Genomic DNA, 19,189 nt, shown 5'->3' with positions numbered 1-19,189 from the left:
GATGGGAAGGGGAAACAAAGGAAGAGGCTACAATGCTTGTTAAGAAATGTACTCATTATCTTGCCCATCTAATTGTAACCACTCTGTACAGTATTTTCACAATAAAAATAAAAAAAAGAGTAACATCTTGCCCATAAAAACAAACATATTTTGAAAGTGAAAGGCTGGAATAAAATCTACCAAGCAAATGGCCCCCATAAACAGGCGGGAGTTGCAATGCTAATATAAGATAAAATAGACTTCAAATTAAAATTAGTGAGAAAAGATAAAGAAGGTCACTACATATTAATTAAGGAATCTCTCCTTCAGGAGGATATTAAAATTCTAAATATCTATTCACCAAACAATAGAGCACCCAAATTTATCCAAGAAACACTACTTTCCCTCAAATCTCACATAGATCCAACGACATTAATTGTTGGGGACTTTAACATACCACTATCCCTACTAGATAGATCAACTTAACAAAAACTCAGCAGAGAAACTGCAGATCTAAACAACTGCGTAAATCAACTAGATTTAACAGATATCTACTGAATATTTTACTCAGCAGCATCAGAATACACATTTTTCTCAGCAGCTCATGGAACATTTTCCAAAATAGACCACATTTTAGGTCACAAAGCAAACTTGTCCAAATTCAGAAACAATGAAGTTATGCCCTGCATTCTCTTAGACCACAAGGGAATAAAATTAGAAATCAACACTGAAAGCCACGAAAGAAAGTCCTGTAACACATGGAGGCTGAACAACACACTGTTGAATCACCAGTGGGTCATGGAAGAGATTAGAAACAAAATTCAAATGTTCATGATATTCAACAAAAATGAACATACAAATTACCTGCTCCTCTGGGACACAGCAAAGGCAGTACTCAGAGGGAAGTTTGTAGCTCTGAGATCCTACATCAACAAATTGGAGAGATCTGAAACCAACAATTTAATGAGACATCTGAGCCTCCTTGAAAAAGAGCAGCAAGATAAACACAAATCCAGTAGATGGTAAGAAATAATTAAAATTAAGTCAGAATTAAATGAAGTAGAATTTTAAAAAAAACCATAGAAAGAATCAACAAAACAAAGAGTTGGTTCTTCGAAAAAATTAACAAAATTGACAGACCCTTAGCAAATCTTATCAGAAAAAGAAGAGAACACACCCAAATAAACAAACTCAGAGATGAAAATGGAAACATCACCACAGAAACAACCAAGATTCAGAACATTATAAGGGAATTCTTCTCAAACCTTCATGCTAATAAGTTTGAGAACCTGGAAGAAATGGACTATTTCCTAGCAAATATCGACATGTCGAAACTAAACCAAGATGAGTTAAACCAACTTAACAGGCCCATATCAAGCATTGAAATAGAAACAGCAATAAGAGACCTCCCATCTAGAAAAGCCCAGGACTGGATGGATTTACAGCAGAATTCCACAAGGTCTTCAAAGCAGAGCTCACACCAATACTCCTCCAACTCTTCAATGAAATTGAAAGAGAAAGTTCACTACCTAACTCTTTCTGTGAAGCCATCATAACCCTCATCCCAAAGCTAGACAGGGACTCATCAAAGAAAGAGAACTATAGACCCATTTCTTTGATGAACATCGATGCAAAACTTCTCAACAAAATTTTGGCCAATCGACTTCAACAATTCATCCAAAAAAAATTATACACCACAATCAAACAGGATTCATTTCAGGGATGTAAAGCTGGTTCAATATAATGAATCAATTAATATAATTCATCACATCAACAAGAGCAAGGATAAGAACCACATGGTTATCTCAACAGATGCAGAAAAAGCACTTGACAAGATCCAACACCCCTTTATGATGAAGCTCTGGAAAAATTAGGAATCCAGGGAACATTCCTCAATACAATAGAGGCTGTATATGACAAACCTACAGCCAGCATTATACTTAAAGGTGAAAAACTAAAGCCATTTCCTCTAAACTCAGGAACAAGACAAGGATGTCCACTCTCTCCACTTCTCTTCAATCTAGTATTAGAATGCCTAGCTATAGCAATAAGACAAGATGCAAACATAAAGGGGATCCAACTAGGAAAAGAAGAAATAAAACTCTCCCTCTTTGCAGATGACATGATCTTGTATTTAAAGAATCCCATGGACTCCACTCCCAAATTACTTGAGCTGATTTGAAACTTTGGCAAAGTAGCAGGGTATAAAATTAACACTCAAAAATCAATGGCTTTCCTGTATGCCAACAATGAGAAGAGCGCAGCTGAAATCAGGAAAGCAACTCCATTCGTAATAGCCCCACAAAAAATAAAATACCCAGGAATTAATCCAAGAAGTGAAGGACCTCTATGATGAAAACTTTAAAAACCTGAAAAAGGAAATCAAAACAGAACTTAGAAAGTGGAAAAACCTCCCATGTTCCTGGATTAGAAGGATCAACATTGTGAAATGGCAATACTTCCCAAGGCTATCTACAAATTCAATGCAATACCTATCAATATTCCAACCTCATTCTTCAAGAGAATAGAGGAGGCAATCCAAAATTTCATATAGAACAATAAAAGACTCTGAATAGCAAAAACGATCCTTAATAGGAAGAATAGAGCTGGAGGAATATCAATGCCAAATTTCAAACTCTACTACAAAGCCATAGTGATCAAAACAGCTTGGTACTGGCACAAGATGAGACCTTAGGATCAATGGAATAGAACTGAAAACCAGAAATGAACCCACAGACCCATAGCCACCTAATCTTCGATAAGGGAGCTAAAAATTAGAATGAAAGAAAGACAGCCTCCACAGACCCATAGCCACCTAATCTTCGATAAGGGAGTTAAAAATTAGAATGAAAGAAAGACAGCCTCTTCAGTAAATGGGCTGGCAAAATTGGTTAATTACCTTTAGAAAACTAAAGCTAAATCCTTATATGTCACTCTGCACCAGAATCTTTGATCCAAATGGATCAAAGACCTTGGAGTTAAAGCAGACACCCTGAAAACATTACAGGATGGAATAGGAGAAATCTTAGGTCTTCTTGGCACAGAAACACAACAAATCACAGAAAGGTTGGACAAATGGGATTGCATGAAGATGTAGAGCTTGTGCATGGCAAAGGACATAGCTAGAAAGATCAATAAAAATCCCATGGATTGGGAGAAGATCTTCACTAGCTATACAACAGACAAGGGTCTCATATCTAAAATATAGTTGGAACTCAAAAAATTAAATCCCCCAACAACAAATCTTCAAAGAAACAACTGCCCAATAAGTAAGAGGGCTAAAGACTTAAAGAGACACTTCTCTGAAGAGGAAATAAGAATGGCTAATAGACACATGAAGAAATGCTCAACCTCTCTAGACATAAAAGAAATGCAAATCAAAACAACATTGAGATTCCACCTCACCCCAGTTGGAATGGCTATAATCAAGAACTCTAATATCAACAGATGCTGGAGGAGATGTGGCCAGAAGGGTACCCTATTGCATTGTTGGTGGGAGTGTAAACTTGTTCAACCACTTTGAAAAGTAGTATAGAGGTTCCTCAAAAGACTCCACATAGAGCTCCCCTATGACCCAGCAATCCCACTTTTGAGCATTTACCCGAATGATCACAAAGAAGACCATACTAAAGCTACCAGCACAACTATGTTTATTGCATTATTTACTATAACTAAGATATGGAACCAACCCAGATGCCCCTCAGTAGATGAATGGATCAAGAAAATATGGTGTATATACAAAATGGAATTCTATGCCTCCATCAGAAAAAATGACATTGCCCCATTTGTTAGGAAATGGAAAGACTTGGAGAAAATTATATTAAGTGAAGTAAGCCAAACCCAAAGAAACATAGGTCCCATGGTTTCCCTTATTTGCAATAACTAGTATATGTCTTGGACAAGCAGAAACACTTAGATAAGATGATGTTACATGAAATGAACCCCAAGATAGGGACATAAGTGGTTTTTTTCTTCCTTGCTATTGTTTTTAATATATTTATAAGGTACCACATGATTTTTTTGTTGTTTTGTATGTCTCTCCCCCATGGTGTAACCCCTGCTTTCACTGTATTTGAGGGTATAATTTGGGGAGGGGAAGGGAAAAAAACAAAATGTTTAAATAGGGATACAGATTGACCCATTGCAACAATGAATGAGATGTCCAAGACACTATGTCAAAAAACGAACTTTACAATTTAGGCTAGGGAGGGGGAGTGTGGTGTGGGGGTGCAGTTGAGGAGGTGGGAGGGAAGGGATGGTAGAGGAAAAACAAAGGAGGAGGCAACAATGCTGGAAAGAAATATAATCATTACCTTGCTCATGTAACTATAACCCCTCTCTACAGTATTTTCACAATAAAAAACTCATTTAAAAATAAGATAAAATAAAAATACAATATGTATGTATTGAAAAATCTGAGTTCTAAAAAAAGCAAGCACAAAAACAAGACAGAAATGATGGAACTAGCTAGGTACCTTAGGGCCTAAGGAATAACACAATGGCAAGTTTCCTTTATGTCAGATTTGACAGTTAAAACCAACAAAACAACAATAGCAATCTCAGAAATGTCAAGGGCACAAACAAAAATGAAAAAGCTAGAACAAAAGTTCATTTTTAAGCCATATGGTCAGTAATGGAAAAGCCTAGAAAGAGAGAAAAAATATTTTAAGTGTTCAGCAAGATGAATTAGTTTGGTGTAAATGTAACAAAAGATCGTATACTCTATGAAACCATCTATATACTTTCTTACCATGATAAAATTACAGAAACGGAGAACTGATGGATGATTACAAGTTCTAAGCAGGACAAGGGAAGGGAAGCTGATGAGGCTACAAATAGGCAATCTGAGGTACCTTTGTGGTGATAAAAAATATGCATCTTCCTCATATCCTGATATCCTGGCTGTGATATTGCAGTATAATTTTGCAAGACATCATTACTGGGGAATCTGAGTGAATGGTACATGGAATTACTACATGCGAAATTACTACATGAGCTTACAATTAGCAAGATGGTTTTTAAAAACCCATAATTTAAAAAGCGCTCTTCCATTAATAAATCCTTTGAAGAGAAAACCTTCCAAGACAGCACAAAGGCAAACTGAGAGAAGAGCAAAAATGTGCAGTGATTGAGAATTATGTCCTTCACTGTCTTGTGGTATTCAGTTATGATGGCATTCTGCATATTCAAAGTGTACAATACTGATATTTAAGTTACAAAAAATATTATCATATGAGCTACACATAAACTAATAATACTTCTATCTTATTCTCATATTATTCTATTTATAGTCATGGGTAAGCTAACTTTCATTGCAGAAATTTTGTACGTTGAAATTCCCAAGTCACTATTCTGGCATACAGTAGATAATTAATTAGTATTTGGAGGGGGGAATAAATGAGCTCAAACCAGACAGGGGTTACTGAGTTGGAACTAGGAAGCCATTCTTGAAGAAAACTCAGCTAGCTACTAGCTGAAGAATGTAACACAAAAGCTTGAAACAGAAAAATTACCTAGATTTCTTTTAAAGTCTAATTAGAGCTGACAAATAGCTGAATGGGATTACCTCGTCGGATGGTATGCAAAAAAGGAACTAGCAAAACATTATACAACTGAAGACAAATTCTCCTCACCAAGTCTCCTGCCTAATTATATGATACATTTGGAAGCAATGCTAAATCTTTGTTTGAATTTTACGGCAAGAATACTATCTCAGGCTCTATGTCCTTTACCCATATACAAAACTGTTAATACCTAATTTTTAGCTTATATTATTTAAAAATTAATCCTTTGAGACCGCCACAGTTTCTGGGGGAAAAAATCTTCACCTGTGTATAACACCCAGTACCTCAAACCCTTTCATCTTTATCTAGATAATTAGGTTCCCAAAATATTTCTTTTGCTAGAAAATTCTTCCCACACCCCTGCTTCCTGAACTTGTCTAGAATATCTGAAGTAACAAACAAGTGTTTGTGTTGTCAACACTCTCTCTAGGCAATATTTCAATAGAAGTTTAATTAATAAGAAGCAGCACAATAAAAGGTAAATGGAAACAAAACTCCTTGTCTCGCTGAAGTCCTAAACCTGTATATGTGCATATGTTTTTCAACTATACTCATCAATGGCACAGAATGACTTTCTAAGGGCTTTTCCATGAACTTCTATTTGAGATCTTCTCATGGGGTCCTCTTGAATCTCACCTCCTTCATGAATCTCCATTCAAACATTTAGCATCCCTGAGTCAGCTTAAACCACATATTTAATCAGCTATATGGGATTCTGAAAAATCCAATCTACCAATATCTTATTAGCATGTCAGACAAAAAAGCTGCCATTGTCTGACCTGTGTCATCGGGGTGACTTCCTCCTCCATTGTAAGTCATTCCAGTTGTGGTCTGCTCTTAAAGCTGCCCAGTATCATAGCTTACCTTTCACTTCTCACTCGACAACCAGCTCTTTTAGCTATTAAATATTTAGGGAAATTTTTTGAACAGCTCCTACTTTGAATCATTAGCAATCAAATCACTACCGCTAGCAGGAGACCACTCAACAGGGACCAAAAGTCAAAACAAACTGGACCCTGGTTGCTCACTCCTATAACCCTAGCTTCTCAAGAGGCTGAGATCTAAGGATTGTGGTCCCAACAGCTATGGTGGCGGCCTAAGATTCTAACTACTATTTACATTCACACTATTTACATTCACAATCACAGCATTCATTTCCCTATTTGGGAAAATGAGGCCTGCATTCTAAATAACCACAAATGAACTTTTGGAATGTGACTTGTTCACACCTAGCATCTATAGACATCATTATCACTTTCTACCCACCTGAGAGTCACATTGGATGCAGAAAGCAGCAGCATCTCTATGTCTAAGACCTGGACAGACCCAGAAGACATGCAATGTTGCAATTTAGAGAAAGCCCATTGGCTGATGATAATTATAATAATACTCAGAAGAATGTCATCTTTCTGTCCTATCAAATTTTTAAAACTACCCTTACCATTTCCAGAGCAAATAACGTGGATTTGGGCAAATAACTAATTATTGAGAGACAGAAAAACTGGCTTGAGGCTTGGCTCTGCTATTTATTAGATTTGTTCTTGGTTATATCACTTAATCCCTCTGAGCCTCTTTCCTAACAATAAGACAATAGAAGTAACAGTAACAATAATACCACTATATTCTCTATAAGATTTTAAGACTAGTCAGTAAAGGATGGCAACAAGACATGAGAGGGACAGGTGGGGGCCAGAATGATCACTGAAATTCAGACAAGAATTACCTTGGCATAACAGCCAAGGTAATTATGCAACATCCAGACATAATACCACCAAACACAAGGGTAAAAGACATATTAGAAGAAAGCTTCACTCATGGTAAGAGCTGGTTGACAAAAAAACTGGGTGCTATCTCAATAGGAATGCAAGATATGGATATCTTTACCAAAGTCAAGTTCCCTTCTTAAAAAGAGAATCAGTAATGAAAAGACCAGGGAAGTAGACAAAATAGGATCTCAGGATAGCTCAGTTCTTTAAATGAAGAGGGACAAAGAATACTTAGAAACTTAGGTAGCAAACCACAGTGATGCTCTAAATTGACTAAGCCAAATTTTAAGACATACAAAGAATAAATCCTCCTTGTGACCTTATATCATAGCAGCAAAAGAACATTGGATCATGAAATTGAAACTCACAAATTGGCAGGGTAAGAGAGATGATAAGAGTGGTCTAACCAAAAAGAAACAACCATTTTAAAGTTGAAATTAGATCGACTGACTGGGGCTCGGTGGTTTGGCCAGATGCTTATCCCAGAGTGGGTGAAATGTCTCACTGCCTCGTGGCTACAGGCTTCTTGGTACAGGCCAGTTGATCTAATATTGCTGGGAATCAGGGCACCAGGGACGTGATTAGCGCTACAGCAGGTGTTTAGAAGAATGCATGGAGAAGACTGCATGAACATTCATTTGGGTACAAAGGAAAGTGGTGAAACATGAAGGACACCATCTCATCCTTTACAATTTGGACTTTGTTAGAATGCAGCCTTTTGAGTGCAGCTAAAAGCCATGTAGAGGGCAAAAAAAAAGACTAGCAAGTATAGAAGAGTTCAAAGAAAAGAAGCCAGTTGTCAACAACAGATTCAGAGTTTGAGGCTCGTCAAAACTAGTAAACAACAAATGTGTTTTATCAGCGAGAGCTTGACACTCCATTAATACTTTAGTACCTATTTGAAATGGATTGACTTATCAGTCCTGCCATCACTTCCTCCTCCTGGGCAATGACTCCAGGAGAGTGACACAGGATGGAATTCAAGGTGTCAAGTTCTCTGCTTCCTGCTGGTTATTTGAGGAATGTGAACTAGGCTTGCCAGGTCTGTCCTTGAGCCTTATAGGATTTAAACTTGTGTTTGACCTTCAGAGAGCTCTGCTGGTGACAGGAGAAACTATGATCTCCCAGCACTCATTTCAAGCACAGGGCTCTTCTCATTTCCTAATTAGGCTATATTCAGTATTCACACAGCTAGTGATGGATGAGATACTGAAGTGTAATCACAACTGATATTATTCATGTCCCAGGAATGTGCAGCCCAGGCTGCCTGCTCACTCTGCAGAAAACTATGGTGTGGCTGACAAGCCATCTTTTTACATTGCAGATTCAGATACACACTTCTTCCTTTTATTTGGTCATGTATGTGTTAGAGAGAAGAAACAAAACACACTGTAAAAATCTATCTCCTTATTATGTCAGACTTGTTTAGTTATATACAGACTGGCATGACCTGCTTGTCAGAATGTCCAGAAATAGGGCCAACGAGAGCTGACTCCACACCTACCTTAAGATGTCTGGTTGCCTAGAGGCCCAAGTAACCACAGAAAAGGTAATTATCTTAATCAGCAGGTGTTGTGCCAGGCATTGTGCTAAAATAAAAGCTGATAAGTTGCCTATTCTGCAAGCAGGTGAAAAAGCCAGACATAACATGCCAGCAATGAACACAAGGCAGAGACAACTCAGTACTATCATGGAGGGATAAACAAAGGCTTAGTGACTGGGGCTGGTGGGGGTGGGGATGGAGCTGATTAACTCTGACTAAGAGAAGGGGAGAAGGTTTCCAAAGGGAATCTTGAAAGATGAGCAAGGATATATAAAGGAAGGAGAGTGGTAATAAATGAGACATAGCCTCAGAAGTTAAGGATCTGTAATAGCACAGAGATGGGCTAGAAGCTCAGTGGATGGGGTCCCACAGAAGACTGTGTTACTGCTGAGCCACCAAAGATATGGAGCTTGTGGACAGTCAGACAGAGAAAGAACTAAGAACATTCTAGAAAAGGATGTGGCAGCCCTGCACATGGAATAACAGGGCAGTTTGGGATACATGGTAACTCACAATGCTAGTATGGTGGAGGCAGTAAACAAGGCAGGGCCAGGCCAAGACTGATTTTTTTCCTAACCAGCTACGTACTTTGAATTTTATCTTGATGGTCTATGGAAGCCACATGAGGTGGTCTGATCTGTCTGATTTGGTGACTAACTGAACCTGGGGAGAGAGTGGAGCTGGAGGGTCTAGATGAGACATGATGAGAGATTCCCCCAAAGGTATAATTAGGTTTAACTGACAAATAGCCTCATATGATTCCATAGGTTTGGCAAGGCAGGTGGAGAAAATGGAATCATTTTCCCATTTCCTCAGTAAGGTTTCCCAATGCTCATTCTCATCCTTATTTCATTGTTTATGCAAAATTTTCTGAATTATTTCCTGAATTTAGTTATCAGTTCCTTTAGGGAAGATCAGAGGGACTGTATTGTCCACTTTTCCTAGCACATGTCTTATACATATCAACCAGTCTATGCATCTGTGCTGAATAAATAGAAAACATGAAAGTTGGGGAGAGGGCATGCCATGGTCAATCTCGAAACAGAAAGCCCTTCAACTCTACATTGTAGAGAGGTTATTTTCTTTGCCATCCCGAATATCCACAAGACACTTGAGGCTAACCAGAGACAATTAGAGGCTACAGAGTATCTACACTCCTCATCATCTTAGAGATGGAAGACATGTCAGTCCATGTTATTTCTAGAACATTCCAACATAGACTATCAGACATTTGAAAATGATCTGAATTCATGAACCAGTCATACCAGGACAAGTGCCAAAGGGACTTGGGAATGTCTTGTCATTGATTCAAGACATCCACTCATCTGTTGATACCTGAGAGTTCAGGTTCACTAGCATTCTGTAAAATCTTCCTTTTCTAGGCATTTGCCAAAGCCAGCAGTATTTTGTGGAATAAAGCTGCATGTAATACTTGTTTTTTTTTTTTGTCATAGAACTTTCATGTTTTTATCTTAATAGTACAAATCTCAATATTGACACAATCAATATTTATTGTCAATATGGAAAAAGATTAGCCTTATAATTCTGCACATACATACACATTTGTTGTTTAACTGCTAGTTTAATTTGTTGGGTTAATTGTTGAATTTCAGTTTTCTGTTCTATGTAACATATATTTTTAGCTCTTTATGTATGATGAGTTAAAATTTAATTATTTTATTGCTATAAAAATTACTATTTGGGGGCTGGGAAGTTGGTTCAGTGGTAGAGCGCTTGCCTTGCATGCCTGAGGCCCTGGGTTCGATTCCTCAGCACCACATAAGCAAAAAGAAAAAAGCTGGAAGTGGTGCTGTGGCTCAAGTGGTAGAATGCTAGCCTTGAGCTGAAGAGCTGAGGGACAGCGCCCAGGCCCAGAGTTCAGGCCCCATGACCAGACCCAAAAAAAATAAAAATAAAAAAATAAAAATTACTATTTGGCCAGGTGCCGGTAGCTCATGCCTGTAATCCTAGCTACTCAGGAGGCTGAGATCTGAGGATCGCGGTTCAAAGCCAGCCTGGGCAGGAAAGTCCATGAAACTCTTATCTCCAATACACCACCAGAAAACCAGAAGTAGCACTGTGGCTCAAGTGGTAGAGTACTAGCCTTGAGCTGAAGAGCTAAGGGATAGCACTCAGGCCCAGAGTTCAAGCCCCACAACCACCACCACCAACAACAAAATTACTGTTAATTACTATATAAATTTCCAAGCCCTAAATTTCAGGATGTAAGATAAAAACCAGCTTAATAACGGAGCACATATCTGAGTACTTTTTTTTTTTTTTTGGTCAGTCATGGAGCTTGAACTCTGGGCCTGGGCACTGTCCCTCAGCTCTTCAGTTCAAGGTGAGTGTTCCACCACTAGAGCCACAGCACCACTTCTGGTTTTCTGGTGGTTAATTGGAGATAAGAGTCTCACAGACTTTCCTGCCAGAACTGGCTTTGAACCAAGATCCTCAGATCTCAGCCTCCTGAGTAGCTAGGACTACAGGCATGAGCCACTGGTGCTTGGCTCCAAGTACTTTTTTAAACAACTTTTTAAAGTAGTTGTACAAAGGACTTGCCAGTCAACAAAGCAGTTTATGATTATAATGCATCTTGGTCAATGTCACCTCTTTCAACATTTGTACCAATCCCTCCCAATCTACCCCTTCCCTCACTTTTCTTAAATTTTGTAGTATATTGATTTTTTACTGCATTCTCTCCCATTCTTTTCTTTTGTCTATCTCCCGCTCCTTGACCTCACCATTACTCTTTCAAGTGCTCATTTCATGGTTCTTATTTTGTTGAACTATGTTTTTGCCTTTCTAAGAAATTATAATGTTTGAGTTCTTCTCTAAATTTATCATATTCCAATTAATACATTTATTTGCACTTGCATACCACCCAAGGTATTTACTTATAAACCAATTCTAGCTTCCATATATGAGGGAAAAATATGCAACTTCTGTCTCTCCAGGCCCTACTTAAGTCACTTAATGTAATTTTTTCCAGGTCCTTTTATTTCTTTGCGAATGATCAGTATCATTCTTTCTAATGGATTAATAAAATTCCATTGTGTATATATACTACATTGTCTTGATCCATCTGTTCACTGAGAGGCATCTGGCCTGATTCCATACATTGGCTATGGTGAATTGTGTTACAGTGAACATGGTTGTGCTGATGGCTTTACTGTAGCCTGTTCATCCTCCACAATGCTTTTCAAAGTGGCTGAACTAGTTTACTCCCACCAATAGAGTGTTAGGGTTCCCTTTAGCCCACATCCAAGCCAGCATCTGTTAATATTTGCATTCTTGGTGATGGCCATTCTAACTAAGGTCAGATGGACCAGTATTGTTTGAATTTGCATTTCCTTAATGGTCACAGATGTTGAGCATTTCTCTTTTTTTATAATTAGTTACCATCAGTTTATTATAAAAAGGTAGATATGGAATTATTTACATGATGAAAGATCTCAGAACTTCCACGGAATGGGCAGCTTCACATGATGCCATTTTAGTGATATGTTCACTCTACATACTTCGCAAGAATGTCACCATCCCTAAATAAGGGCACCTACCTACTTTGGTGCCTCCATATTCTACAAGAAGAACTTTATCACCCACTTTCACACTAACTGGCTGAATCTCTCCACCCTTTCCTTTAGAGCCCGATTCCACAGCTTGCAATACTTTTCCGGAAGCATAATGCCTCCTTTGGTTACAGTTTCAGCTGCACTCCTTTCAACCAACACTCGGTCAAACAGAGGGAGAAACTTCCTAAACGCTTGTCTGGCCATGACTCTTCATGGTCACTACTCAGACTCTGCTCTCATGCTGATACTGCAAGGAGAGACCCATAGTCCAGCTAGGGGACACGTGAAAAGGCCGTACACTGCTGTTGAGCATTTCTTTATGTGTCTGTTGGCCATTTTTACTTCTTCTTCTGAGAAGTGTCTATTTAGCTCATTAGTCCATTTAATTTGGTAGTCGATTCTTTGAGTGTTTAGTGTCTTAAGTTCTCACGAGGCCATTGTCTAATGTATTGCTGGGAAAAATCTTCTCCCATTTTGTATGTTGTATTTTTTAGCTTGTTAGCCAAGTCCCTTGCCATGCAGGAACTTTTCAGTTTGATGCAATCCCATTTATCAAGTCTTTCTATGATTTGCTGTGCTTCTGGATCTTTACTCAGAAAATTCCTGCCTCTGCCAAGGATTCCTAATGTTTCTCCTGCTCCTTCCTGTAATGGATCATGGTTTCAAGTCTTACATTGAGGTCTTTGATCCATTTTGAATTGATGCTGGTGCAAGGTGACAGGGCTCTAGTTTCAGTTTTCTGCATGTGGATAACCAGTTGAGGAATTTTTCTTTCAGCCTATGTTTTTGGCTCCTTTACTGGTTATTTGATGATTACAGGTTTGTGGATGTATTTCTAGGTCTTCTATTCTTTCCATTGCTCTTCAGGCCTGTTTTTTTGCTAGTACTAATCTGTTTTCATTACTTTAGTTCTGTAATAGAGTTTGAAGTTTGCACTACTGTTTCTGCTCAGGACTGCTTTTGCAATTTGGGCCTTTTTGTGATTCTCTATGCACTTTTGGATTGTTTTCTCTATCTCAGTGAAGAATGATATTGGAATTTTGATGAGTATTGTATTAAATTTGTAGATTGGTTTGGGCAAGACTTCAACAAAATTCACCAAGACAATATAGAAGGTTCTAATATACTCCATGACTACTTTCACCTATTATATACATAATATCTGCCACTAATCTTCATTTGGAATAATTAATGGACCAATATTGAAATATTAAAATCTATATAATTAATAAAAGACCATATTTTATTCAAATTTTCTCCATTATTACTTACTAATTTTTTTCAGGATCCAATCTAGCATATTACATCACACTTACTGTGATGCCTCCTTAGGTTCATGTTTGCCAGACAGTTTCTAAGACCTTCTTTATTTCTGATGTCTTTGACAGTCTTGAGTAGTAATAGTCAGATATTTTTTAGGATTTCCTTGAATTAAAAATTGACAGTTTTTTGGGGGAGGTGCTTCCTTTTCTGGAAAGGCTAAGGCCATGGGTTTGGGGTACAAGTCTGTGGATGGTGGCTGTTTTAAGTGAGAGTCAGACAAATAGATGGGTGATCCCTAGACTTTGGATTGGTTGGTTTGCAAGCAGCTTGCCATCTCCGGGAATTTTCTAATCCAGGGAGAGAACTCTTTGTCTGAAGGTTAGCAAGATCCTTTGACATTAGAGCATCAGAATAAAGAGGCATGCTTAATAGACTCCTTTTTACATAGATATTGCTTTTGGATCTGTGTTTACTGGAATTAACCGAGGCTTCTTGACCTTCCAGGTATGGGAGATCTGAACTGTGAAAGCCTCCCAGATACTTTGCTCAGTATTTTCCCACTTCAAGTCCTAGTAAGGCATGGTGAATCTGGTATTGATGGTTCCCACACATCCCTTTTGTGTCTCACATTTATACTTTTGAAGCATGTCCATATACCTGTTGTACAAGCCTTTCTATGATCCCATCCTCGAAGTGAGAGAATTTGTCCTGTACTTTTACTACCATTTAACATTTTTCAGACCTTTCCATCTGCCAGAGAATCTAGATATTTACAGATTCCATAGCCATACTTCATCCTGTGCTTTGTGCTCCACTGTGCTCTTTTTTATCTCAGCTTTAAGTACCATCCTTTCTCCTAGGCTTCCTAGGAGATGCTTCCTTTATCCAACACTTATTTGTGTCAGAGATTCTATTATAGGAAGTGTGCCAGATGCTAAAGACACAGAGATGAGCAAGGCAGTCCCTACATGGCAGGAAAATAGATATGAAGATACACTTTTGAGATCTGGTATTAAGACTTTTCTGTCTTTCATCAAAGCAAAAGTGTTAACAATAATGGTTTACCTATCCAACACAAACGAATAACCAACAAATGTAAAAAGGACTTTAAAATTCATTTAAATCTCAAGTAATGCTTTTCATTAATCACTGGTTTCTATTTATAATCAATTATGTCTATATTTGAAGGGCTTATCCATAAATCATATTGTTGCTGCCCTGAAGTCAGGAACTAAATTTTTAAAAAAATGTCCTAGGATTTGGTGGCTATAGTGAGTGACTCTCTGACTTGCTTAGAACTATAGAACTTAGAAGTAGGCCTGCAGAATGCATGCTAAGTCTCCTCTAATGCCATTTCCTGTTGTATTTGATTAGGTGAAACTGAACTCTCCTAACCAAGTTGTGATTGGAGCTCCTTTATTTACAAGGAAATCACTGGTTAGAAAATACTTCAGCATTTGGCAATTCATTAGCTAAATTCATTAGCTAAAGCTAGCATAATTTCTCCCATGGGTGAAATTCTAATTGGGTAACCAAGAGTGGGATACTCAATCTAAGAGAATCCCTCTTGCTTTTAATGTTTTAACCAGGCTGGGACGAGGTTCAGTGGTAAAGCTTGTGTCTAGCATGTGTAAAGTCCTGGGTTCTATCACAAGGACCAACAAACAAATAACCTTCCAGTTGCTCTTACATTTTTTTTCTTAACTCTAACTTAGGGGGATAATCATGAACATACACACTTGAGTGCAGCCTAAATGTGGTATTTTTGAGGAAAACCCCAGCTGAGCACACAAGAATATGTTTCAGCTTTACCAGAAGAAAAATAGTTATGCATTATACATGGACTATAAAGACATTTTTTTTGTAAGCCTTCCTTTAAAATGTTTGAATTTTTAAAACTTAAAATGTTCCATGTGTTTTGTATTTCATGTTCAGTTAGACTAAAAAGAAGTGATTGAAATTTCAGTCTCAGCATCCATGTGGTATATCCCAGGAATGTTTAATATAATATCAATCTCTAGCTATGGGGTTTGTAAACAAGGCTTTTACACTCGTTGCTGGTTGTAGTTAAGGGATTATTTATTCAATAAATATGTGAGTACTTGCCATGTGCCAGACCCTCTCTTAGGTACAGGAGCTACAAAAGAACTTCAAGTGGATACATTATAGAAAACAGATTAGGAGTGGGTTACAAATAAATACGATGTCATGGCAGGTCATGAAGAAATTAATTCTTTCTGCTTTATTTAGGGAAAGGGAATTTAGGTGGGGTTGTTATTTCAGGGGGGAGAAAGCCTCTCCCTTGGTGCTCTTTGAATCAAGTCCATAATGAATGGAGAAAGGAGCCTTTGGTGAGTTAGGGAAGTGTCCCACACAGATGATAGCAGACTGTGCTAGAGTGGGCCAGGTAACAGCCTGATGTGGGGAAGATGAGACTGGGTAAGTGGTAGGACATGAGGTCTCATGTGAAACCTCATGTGATAGAGTTCTTGTGTTCCCCCATTGGGATTCCCCAATTGACTTCAAAACAAAAAAAAAATTTTTTGGAGTGTTAGGAAGTAATAAGGAATTGCCAGGAAAGCCTGCTATGAAAAACTACAATCTTCTCATTCAACTTCATGTTAACACATGTGAAAATAGATACCTGGTATTTTTCCTCCTGGGTCATTTTCCTATACATTCCACCTGCCCAAATTACCCTTCATTACTCCTTTCTATTGCAAGGCTCAACTGGCTTCCTAAGAATATTCCACAAATTCCTCTTGTTGCTTGGTGACTGGAAGTTTAATCCAGGATTTCCTTGCCATCAATAATTTGGTTTTCAAGGGAACCCTTGTTCAGAGACAACTTCTATGATTCTCTATGCTTTCCCAAGGGTTCATGTGCAACATTACAATCAACTGGTGACTCAAAAGGCGGAGAAGCATAAACCTGGGCTGCCTGAACGTTAAGTGGGCACACAAACCATTTATCTTTCATGAAATGAAGATTCCAATGGAGTATACCTGGGGTAGGCCACACTCAGCAGCAAGAGAAAGTTATAGTCTGCACTTGTGTACACTGCTCCTGTGTTCTTTGCCCAGGTAGACTAGTTTCTCGGCACCGGGACACTGCCAACACTCAGCTGTTCTCCTGAGTAAGGACTGATAGAAAAGTATTTACTGTTGGCCATGACAGATGTCTACAAATACTAATCACCACTAAGTCCTCTAAGGTTACCACCAAATTTTCAAGGCTATAAACCTTTCCTAAATTCAGAGCAAAATCTCAGCACTCCTAAAATCTTCCTAAAGCAAAACTTTCCTCTTTCTTCTAGTTAGGAGAGCTCCTAACATATTGACATGTAAATTCATCAAGTCCAAACCTATTTCAGTAAGTATAAGAAAAGTGTTCATTTGGAAGGAAAATTCACTCTATGAGGACATTTTTCCTCCCTGAAATAAACAACACTGGGTGTAAAAAAAAAAAAAATGCCAGGATATGTCAGACCAGCACCACTAGCCCCTGAAGGGGTAGGTTCTGATAAATTGTTTACAGCACAGAGGTAAAGTATTATTTTAAAAAGATCAGAGGGAGGTAAGCCTTCCTGCAGTAGTTTGGAAGAGTTTAAACAAGGGTTTGGAATAAAATTGCTATCTCCAACAACCTGCCACTCTGCTTGCAGAAACTGTAAAAGAAGGTATTTACTTAGTTATGTGGAAATAAAGTGCTTTTAACAGCAGCTAACAATAGAGAAAATTAAAAAATACATATGACATATGTGTAAGGAATGTTTGTATGTGTGCAAAAGGAATCTTTCATATGGTAATTTATAAATATACAGTACACACACATCTTTGTACTTTTACCATATGTAATGAAAGACATGCACAGATGTTTATAAAATACCTTTAAAGTATGTCAAGTAACATTTAATATTTTTCAAAAAATTCATAAATATATACATTAGTGCCAAATGGAACATATATTTTGAAATATGAGCTCCAAGTAAAACTTTCAGGAATCTGGAGGAGGCACTCAGGTATCTGCCAAAGGAAACTTCGGAGCCGTTGTCATTGGGGGAAAAAAGGAAACAAAGCCGGGTTTCTTATCTTCAAGGGCTGTTTTGCTTGTCAAATTTCTAGCATCACTTCAGCAGAGTTTCTTATTTGACTTCCGACCTCATGGCTGTTTGACCTGCCAACTATTATTTTCCTTGAGGCTTTTAACACTCCACCTTAGTATTCTGCTTTCCACAACAGTCGCGTCCGCTTCCTTTTCAACTTCACTTGAACACAGACCGTGGTTTACAACTTGGGCTCAAGGTGCACCCTCGAAAATTCCAAACAGACCTGAAGACGTCTCCTTGAAGACCTGAAGCTGATACTACCTCTGCAAAGCCAAGGTCTCTTGGATGCTTTGTGCCAGGATTTCCATGCAGCCCCAGAGTCCCAGGGCTGGGGATCCGGCCCCGAGTGCACGACCGGAGCTGCTAGAAGGGGGTGGGGGTGGGTGTCCCAGCCCCCTCCCCAGGCTAACCGTGCCAGCTAGGACCTCACAGCCCGGAAAACACCACCCTTTTCCTGTCTCCCACCAGGGAGCGAAGCAGGGAAGCTCAGGCAGAAAACGACCCACGAATTCCCCGGGCTCATGCTCGGGCCCGGGGCGAGGGGGCGGGGCGCGCAGCGGGTCGTGGCGGGAATGACCGACGGGCGCAGGTGTCGCCGCTGGCAGAATTTCACGCTCGGGGACAGCAGCTGCGCCCCGCGCGCCTCCGCCCTCGCGCGTCTGGGGCGGCCGCCACCCGCTTCCGCAGCTTTAGGTAAATCTCCTTCCTCGACCCGAGGGGGTGGGGTGAAACGCCTCCCAGGAAAAACCTGCTGCGTCTGCGCTTCTACGGCGTCCTCCCCGCCCCCCCCCGATCGGAGCCCCCCCGCGCCCCCCGAGCGGAGTCCCGGAGCCCCGGGCGTCTCCCGGGCGTTCAATCCGCTCTCCGGGTTTTGGAGGCAGCTGCGAGGGGAGCGAGTTCGCAACTGTCAGAAGGCGACCCCCCTCCCCCGCCCCGACCCCGCTCCGCCTCGCCCCGCCCGCTCGCCGTCTCCCGGGAACGGGCCCCGGCGGAGCCGGGGAGAACGGGCCCCGAGGGACGCGGGAGTCGCCATCAGGTGGCTCTGCCATCCCCGCGCGTCGCCCGCCCAGCCGCCCTGCGTCCGAGCCTGACACCGCTAGAGACGGGGACCCGAGGCTTGGCACGAGCGGCGGGGGTGCGGGCGGAGTCCCATTGTCCCCGGGCACCGGGGGGTAGGTGGCAGCACTCCGGGCTCCCTCTGTGAGCCCAGCGCCCCGTGGCCCTTCTTTTGTGCCCAGGGACCGTTTTTTTGTGCCGTGGCGGCTTCTCTTCGGAGAGCCCACTCCCCGCCCCCCCGAGGGTGGCGCCGGGAAGGTAACAGTGGGTTCCCATTGTCCTCCGTGGGCCGCCAGCGGAGGGCCCCGCGCGTGCGCCGCAGCGGCGCACAGGTA

Source organism: Dipodomys ordii, unplaced genomic scaffold (assembly GCF_000151885.1).
Source record: "Dipodomys ordii isolate 6190 unplaced genomic scaffold, Dord_2.0 Scaffold37, whole genome shotgun sequence".
NCBI classification, from domain to species: Eukaryota; Metazoa; Chordata; class Mammalia; order Rodentia; family Heteromyidae; genus Dipodomys; species Dipodomys ordii.
The sequence above is the reverse complement of the archived record's forward strand: the minus strand, read 5'-3'. Positions refer to the sequence as shown.